The sequence below is a fragment of the Carlito syrichta genome, unplaced genomic scaffold (genome assembly GCF_000164805.1).
Source record: "Carlito syrichta isolate Samal-C Ts95f unplaced genomic scaffold, Tarsius_syrichta-2.0.1 Scaffold301728, whole genome shotgun sequence".
Lineage (NCBI taxonomy): Eukaryota > Metazoa > Chordata > Mammalia > Primates > Tarsiidae > Carlito > Carlito syrichta.
In genome coordinates this window covers 1,104,838-1,113,812 of record NW_007245824.1, presented here as the reverse complement: position 1 = coordinate 1,113,812, position 8,975 = coordinate 1,104,838, and positions in this window count along the sequence as shown.

Here is an 8,975-nt window from a genome sequence, read left to right as displayed (position 1 = left end):
TCTCATTGCAGTTTCATAAACACATAAGTACAGTATCTTACATACTGATAATACTACTTACAAAACTCCAGAACTCAAACTCCTATACACCTTTTTATACATTTAATATGAGTGAATGACTACATTAATCTTATATTTACAAAAAAAACCCATCTTCTGAATGAATTTTAAATTATCTCTCCATCTGTACTGTAAACACCATAGGTCTAACTTGGATTACTACTATCATATTTTAAATGTTTTTCTAATGTCGATTAGTATCTTAAAATTTCAAATCTTTTCCCAATTTTAAGGTCTTTTAATTACACATTAAATAGCATATAATTGTATGTCATGTAAGTTAGAAAAGGGGGACAGAATGTATCACTCCACATTTTACATTTCTGTAGAAAGAAAGAAACATAACCTCTAAATACAAGCAAAACCAATTTTGAAGGAAACTACAAAAGTCCTCTTTAATTCATTATCTCTCTTTTATTGGAAATCTCTTCTCAGTTTTAGAAATGCTCTTATCTCTCTCTCTCTTTCCAAATCTCTGCAGAACATGATCAAAGACCATTAGTAGGCCAATCTTCTTCCTCCTCTGCCACTGCTGCAGCCTCCTCCTCCTTCTATCAGATACTTTCCCCAGTGTTGCTGCATTTTCCTCTCTGCTTATATTATTGTTCAGAGTAATTCTATTTGCTATAACAGATAAATAAACATACCATATAGACTTATACCTGTGTGTCTCATTGGAGTGACTGTCCCTAGATTAAGAAACCACGCTCATTTTATTTTATGGCTCTAGTACTTTCAAGTGAATGGCACCTAAGATCACCAAAACAGAGTTCAAGTGTGTGAAAAAGCATTTGGAAAGTTTAAGTGCACTTACTCTTTACTTTCCTTCACATTCCATTGGCCAAAATCAAGTCATATGGCAATTTCTAACTAGAAAAGAAGTTTAAAAAGGGCATTCTAATTGTATGAGCAGGAAAAAGAAGAACTACATTTTATCAATACTTGACAAACAAACACATTGGCGCACAGTCTGTCTCCGTAGGTAGTAGCTTCCAAATAGTAAGCTCTTCTGCCTTAAATTTGGAGGGCAAGTTAAACTTACTGGGAAAAAAGTAAAACTTTTAAGTTCATTTCTATAGAAGTGGCTTCAATTCATTTTACTAGCACAAACACTGATACTATGCCTTGGTATATTTTTCAGTGTTAGAACTAAGCAATCTTCTTTCAGGATACATGTAAATGTTTTAAATGGCTGATAAACCTTGTTTACATTTCCTGCGTTGTTTATCTCTAGTGAAAACTACTTTATTTACATTGCTACTTTACATGCACTCCATATGTGTATAGTTCTTCTTTCTACAGTCATCACTATGCCTGTATAGTTTCCTGTACGGGATTCTTCACTCCCATTCTCCTTAATTCCTATTTAGCTTTAAGAACTCTAGTCAAAACTACTTTGCTACAGGAAGCCCTACTTAACTTCTAATACCATATATCAGATGTCTCCATTTGTACTCCATAGCATCCTATTGTAATACATATCACATTGTACTATAAGCATCCGTTTAGTTGTCTAGTTCCCCTGATAGACTTCAGAATGAATGCAAATCTTGCCATCTATAGAACTTTCAGTGACTGTTAGCTTAGTGTTCGTGTATTAGTTTCATAGGGCAGTATAAAAATTACCAAAAACTGGGAATCCCAAAACAGAAGAAACTTTTTCTCTCACAGTTCTGCAGGTTAGAAGTTTAATATAAAGTGTTAACAGGGTCATACTCCTCTAAAGGCTCAAGAGAAAAATCTGTTTGATGTACCTCTCCTAGTGTCTTGGCATTCCTTGACTTGTTGATTCATCATTCTCTGCCTTCATATTCACGTAGGATTCTCCTCTCTGTATCTGCCCTTACATGATTTTCTTATAAAAATGTCAGTCACCCTAACCCATTATGACCTCATCTTAGCTGAAAAGTGAAATGATAGAGGCCAAGCAACATTTTTTTTTTTTTAACTTTGATTAAATGACACTGACTTTTTGTGGTTGCCATAACCACCAAATGACTAGCAAATCCGTATTTGATATTGCAGTCTATTTAACTAATTTTTTCTTACTTTTAAAAATATTTTTTATTCTGTTTTTGCTTTTGTGATTAGCAACGTAACATAAGCATGTTTTCAATTTGCTTCATGTTCTTCAAATACAGTTTTTAATTCGTATTCATTATTTCCAGGGGATATGTCATAATTTTTAAAAAAAATTTTTCCCTATTTTTAGACACAGATGTTCTTTTATTTTGAGTTCCTTGTAGATCCTGAATGTTAGGCCTTTGTCAGATACACAATTAGCGAATATTTTTTTCCCATTCTGTGGATTGTCTTCCTGCTTTCTTGATGGTTTATTTTGCTATGCAAATGCTTTTCAGTTTGATAAAGTCCCACTTATCTATCTTATCTTTTATAACATTGACTTTTGTAGATTTAATCAAGAATTGGTAGCCTAGTCAAATATGCTTGAGTGTTTTCTGCATTTTCTTATAGAATTCTTATAGTTTGAGGCTTTACATTTAGGTCTCTGATACATTTATAGATGATTTTTGCATATGGTGATAGGTAGGAGTCCTGTCTCATTCTTCTGCATGTGGTCAACCAGTTTTCCCAGCACTATTCGCCAAAAATAAGGTCTCCTCTTTTTAGCAGTTATGAATGGCTTTGTGGAAGATGAGTTGGTTGAAAGATTGAATTTTTCACCTGGAATTTCTGTTCCATTAGCCTATATGCCCGTTTCTGTACCAGTATCAAGCTGTTTTGATTATTGTAGCCTCATGATACTGTTTAAAATCTTGAAATGTCATACCTCCCACTTTGTTTCTTTTGCCGAGAATTGCTTTGGCTATCCGTGATATTTTTTGTTGCCTTATGAACTTCTGTACTGTCCTTTCCAGATCTGAGAAGAATTATGTTGGTAATTTGATGAATATTGCATTGAATCTATAGATTGCCTTCAAGGATAGGTATCTTGACAATATTAATTTTTCCAATTCATAAGCAAGGAATATTTTTCTATTTGTTTGTGTCACCTTTGATTTATTTGAGCACTGCTTCCTAGTTCTTATCATAAAGGTCTTTCACTTCTCTGGTCAGGTATATGCCAAGATATTTCTTTCTCTCCCTCTCTTTTTTTTTTGAGTTGGAGTCTCACTCTGTCGCCCAGGTTGGAGTGCAGTGGCCGCTCCCGGCCACCGCAGCCTTGACCTGCTGGACTCTGGCGATCCTTCCGCCTCAGCCTTCCAAGTAACCGGAACTATAGGCGTGTGCTACCACGCCCAGCTGATTTTTTTTTATTTATTGTAGAGATGAGATCTCGCTGCCCAGGCGGGTCTCGAACCGGTGGGCCCAGGCAATCCACTTACCTCAGCCTCCCAAAGGTGCGGGATTACAGGCTGAGCCACTCTCTCTCTCTCTTTTGTGTGTGTGTGGCTAATGTGAATGGGGTTGTACGTTTTTAAAATTTTCTGTCTGTTGGTTACTAGTATATAGAAATGTACTGTCTTTTGCACAGTGATTTTGTACCCCCAAAATTTGCTGAAATAATTTATCAGTGCAAGGAGGCTTTTGATGAACTGTCTTGGGTTTTCAGGGTATAGGATCATATCGTTCACAATGAAGGACAGTTTAACTTCCTCTTTTCTTATTTGGATACCCCTAATTTTCTTCTCTTACCTGATTCCTCTAGCAAGGACTTTAAGCAATACGTTGAAAAGTAGAGGTGAAAGTGGGAAGCATTGTTTTGTTCCTGTTTTTAGGAGGAATAGTTCCAACTTTGTCCACTGAGCAGTAATGTTGGCTGTGGGTTTATCATAGATAGCTCTTACTGTTTTGAGGGCTGTTCCTTCTATGCCTAGGTATTTGAAGGTTTTTTTTTTTTTAAATTAAAAAGAAATACTGGATTTTATCAAAAACTTTTTCTACCTCTAATGATATAATCATGTGGTTCCTGCTTTTACATCTGTTAATGCAGTGAATTATATTTATGGTCCTGCAGAATTTGAACCAGCCCTGCAGTCAGGGAATAAAGTCCACTTGGTCATGACAGATGATTCTTGAGATATTTTGTTGTATCCAGTTTGCTAGAATCTTATTGAGGATTTTTGCTTCTATGTTCATCAAGGAGACTGGCCTGTAATTCTCTTTTCTTGTTGGGTCTTTGCCGGATTAGGGTACCAGTATGATGTTAGCTTCATAAAATGATTTGGAGAGAGTTCCATCTTTCTTGTTTGCCCAAAATACTTTTGATAAGATTGGTATCAGGTTCTCCTTATATATTGTATGTAGAATTCAACTGGAAAGTCATCTGGTCCAGGGCGTGTGTGTGTGTGTGTGTGTGTGTGTGTGTGTGTGTGTGTGTGTAGATTTCTCATGATAGAATCGATTTCCTGGATTGTCTGTTAGGTTTTTAATTTCCTCTTGTTTTAATCGTGGAAGGTTGTGTAATGTAAGAGCGTTCTCCATTTCCTTTAGGTTTTAGAGTTTATTTTCATACCAGTGTGCATAATAATCTCTGATAAACTTTTGGTCACTGTGACTCCGTCTTTTGCATTTTTAATTGTATTTATTTGGATTTTCTCCCTCTTTTTCTTAGCCAGTTTGGCTAGGGGTCTGCAAATCTTATTTATCCTTTCAAAGAGTCACCTTTATTTCTTGTTAATTTTTTGCCATTATATTTTTGTTTTCTATGCCCTGCCGTTGTGAATTTATTTTGGTAATCCGAATTCTTCTGCTGAAGTTAGTATTGCAGTGGTCTTAGTCTTTCTAGTTCCCTTAGGTGTGACATGAGGCTGTTTACCTGTGATCGTCTGGTTTTCTTAATATGTGTGCAGAGTTATAAATGATCCTCTAAAGGCTGCTTTCATGGAATTCCAGAAATTCTGATAAGATGTGTCTTTGTTGTTATTTGTTTTCAGAAATCTTTTAATTTCTCTCTTAATTTCTGTGTTGAACCGGAAATTCTTCAGAGTACATTGTTTAGTGTCCATGTCTTTGTGTGTTTTGGGGGAGCCTTGTTGGCGGTGATATCTATCTTTATTCCACTGTGATATGAGAAGATGCATGGTATTATTTTGATCTTTTGGAATTTGTTCATGCTTGGTTTATGTCTGAGAATGTGGTTGGAGACCTTGGAGTATGTTTCATGTGCTGATGAGGAGAATGTATGCTTTGTGGGTTTGGGGTGAATTGTTCTGCAGATGTCTATTAAGTCCATTTGGTCAAGCACTAAATTGAGGTTCCAGAAATTTAAGTCTCTAGTTATGATTGTGTATGAGTCAATGTCCTCTTTTAGTTTACTTATTATTTAATTTATAAAATCTAGTACTCTTGTGTTGAGTGTGTAAATGTTTAGGATGGATATTTCTTGCTGAAGGATTGAATCTTTTATCATTATGCAGTGTCCTTCTGTATCTTTTTAATTTTTGATAGCTTGAAGGTTCTTTGAAATGATATTAGAATAACTACAACTGTTTTTTCTGTTTTTCATTCTCCTGAAAGTTCATTTTCTAGCCTCCAATTTTGAGTCTGTTATTGTTCTTTGTAGTGAGGTGGGTTTTCTGGAGGTAACAGAGCTTTGGATTGTGCTTTTTTAATCCAGTTTGCCACTCTGTGTCTTTTCAGGGTTGCATTTAGTCCATTCACGTTCAAGTTGATTGTTGAAATATTATAGCTTATTCCTATTATAGGCCTCTAATAAGACTGTTTTGTTTTAACTTTTGTATTAATATGTGTATGTGTTTTCTCTTTTGCTGGTGTACTGTATACTCTATTGAATCTGTGTTTGTCTGCACTCTTGTGAAATGCTTTGTAGTTCTTTTTTTTTTCCTTTCTGTGCTCAACACCTTCTTAAGCATCTCCTGTAGAGCTAGTGTGGAAGCATTATATCAGCATATTCTCTCAGGAATTGGATGTCTGGGAAGGGCTTTAATTTTCTGTCACTGATGAAGCTTAGCTTGGCTGGGTAGGATGTTCTTGTTTGAAACTGCTTATCTTTTAGAGCCCTCAAAATTAGACTCCAATTCCTTCTGGCCTTTATGTTTCTGCAGATAAGTTTGGTGCTATTCTAACTGGTCTTCCCTGGTAGATATTCTGACTTCTTTCTCTTGCTGTCTTTTGGGCTTTTTCTTTAATATGTACTTTGTGTAGATGAATTACTATGTGTCTAAATGTTGGTCTTCTCATATTATATGCCTTATGGGGATTATCTGAATCTCTTGTGCTTGAATGTTCATGTCTCTGGTGAGATGGAAAAAGTTTTTTAAGATGATCTTATGGAATGTTTGATCCAAGGTGCTTTCTATTTCCCTCTTTGCTTCAGGGATACCAATCAAGCATAAGTTCTGCCTTTTGATATAAACTCACATCTCTTGGAGGCTTTGCTCCTTCATTTTGAGATTTTTAAATGCTTTTAGAAGATTGGGTTAATTCCATATTTTGATCTTCAAACTCTGAGATTCTTTTCTCTGCTTGGCTGATTCTGCTTTCTATGCTTGTCAGCTCATTATTTATTTCATGGATGGAGTTTTGTATTACCAAAATTTTAGAACTTTTTTTTTTTTTAAGATTGACCATCTCTATTGCAATTTCATTCAATTTTACCTCTTGTTTCTCCTGGCTCTTATTCATTCTTTCCATCTACTCCCTGAATTCTGTAACTGTTCTCTAAGACCAGTCTTTCTGAGAGATTTTCATTGTTTGAGCTCTGAAGGCTGTTTACTGAGGTGCTGTCTCTTTAGAACTCTGGGTTTACCTGTGATTTTCCATTGATTTTTTTTCTCATTTGCTACAGATATATTTCCTTTCTCTTTAATTCTGTTACTCAATGAGAGAGGGAGGAGAAACATTCACTTTTTGTTTGTCCCACCCCCTATCCTTCCTTGAGCAGAACCTCCAAATTTGTTTGACTTTGAAGCAGGGCTGTGCCGTCTCTCCGCAATTCTGAGAGCTGAGTAAGGTAGTGAAAAAACACTAGGATTCAAAAACTTCCTACAGGTCACCATGTTCACTATCTAGAGAATGAACCGTCTGAGACTCACTCTCTAACACCACACAATATGCCCATGCTATGGGTATGTATATGTAACCCCTGAGTGCAAGATAAATTAGAATAAAGGAATAGCAGAAAGGAGAAAGAAAAAAGAAAAGGAAAAAGAGAACAAAAATTTTCTGGGAGAAGCGTTCTCCATCTTGTGGCATCTTCTGTATCTTCTGATTTCTCTCCACTGCTAAACTTGTAGGGCTAGACTCTCCATTCCCTGTTGCATGTGATTGCTGACCAATGCAGTGGGGTAGAGGGTGCCGGCATGCTCCCAACTTTTACAGTACACAGTTCATGACAGGTGAATGTGGCACCCAGCCTCCACTCTTGTCCTCCTGTTTTCTGTCTGATCAAGGAGATCCTCTCTGGTTGTGTGAGGCTTCACCCACCTAAACATGTTTAGAGTGCTTTATTTCATCAGTGGCTGGATCCCCACTGTCTGCCCTGTTCTGAGAAAGAGGTACTGGTTTGCCTCTTCAACATGTGCTGGCAGTGGGCATGTCAGATAGGTTCACCCCACAGAAGGTCCATCTCAGCACAAAACTCTGCTGGCTCCACCTAGGCTTGACTTCCTCTTCTGCTCCCTGACCAGGTTTCATCCCAGGTAGGATTGATGTTTCATGCACTCCTGGGTGAGGGGGTGTGCCAGTTCAGCACTCACCACTTCCCTTCCGTGGATAGATCCTCCTCTTCTGAGTGCTTCTGTTGCCCCACAGTTGGCTCAGTGTGTGGATGAAATTCCACAACTGAAGTGTCCCTCCAGAGTTGTGCACTCAGGGAGACCCCCTCTGGGTTCATGATGATGAACCCCAGAGAGATGTGGAGTTCATCTTCTGGTCTCAGGTCATCAGTCTTTTGCTCCATGGTGAGCACCTTGGAGCACTGCTCTGCCCAGGCTTCAGGACAATGGTGAAGTTCCATGCTGTCTTCTTCAGTGGGTCTCAGCCTCTGGTTCCTGTGCTGCACTGCAGCTGTGGCTCTGCTACCAGTCCTGTCAGTGCCACCTCTCTTCACCCCAGGCATTCTTGGTCCCTGGCTCACTGCAGACTTCTCAGTTTCTCTTGAGTTTGTGGTTCTAGGGGCATATGGGGCCAGGGAGGTAACAGCTTCCTCCCTATCAGTTACCACAGTCTCTGGATTCCGGGTCCTGGTGGTAGGGCTACACAGCCCAGTCTTACTCTGAAGATGGTGGTGGCAAGGCAGCTTCCTGTGACTTCCTCCCAAGGAGGGCCCTTCTAGTCTCAGAAAACAGTGCTTGCTTCTGCATTGGGGTATTTCTGTGGTCTGAACAGTGCAGGTGGTGACCACCTCACCAGGAAAGCCCAAGCTGCCTGTCCCCAAGATCTCATTCAGACAGATATATGCACACCCACCTACACATACACACATTCACACTCATTCTCACACACATTCACACAGAGACTTACACAATCCCACTGGCTCTGCAGCCATATTCCTGATACCATTCCTGTATGTAACTACTTTTAATAGATGCAGTTCCATAAATATAGTTTCATGATGAAGAAACATATCACATAACATGAACACTACAGTTTAGTTATATCTACTTTTTGAAGTAATCTTTTGTCTGAAATACAAATGAATAAAGAATTAATGTGTTTATTGTGCAACAGATTTTAGTTCTTGTCATTACAAATACTACTGTCATTACTCACAGTTCTTGAGCCTGGCAAGTCCCCTATTAAGGTGCTGGCTGGTAAGAGACCAGTCTTACTGCTTACATGATGAAGGCTTAGTTAAAGGGAATGTTTAAGCCAGGCTCGGTGGCTCATCCTGTAATCCCGCACCTTTGGGAGGCTGAGGTGAGTGGATTGCCTGAGCCCGCAGGTTCGAGACCCGTCTGGGCAGCGAGACCTCATCTCTACATAAATCA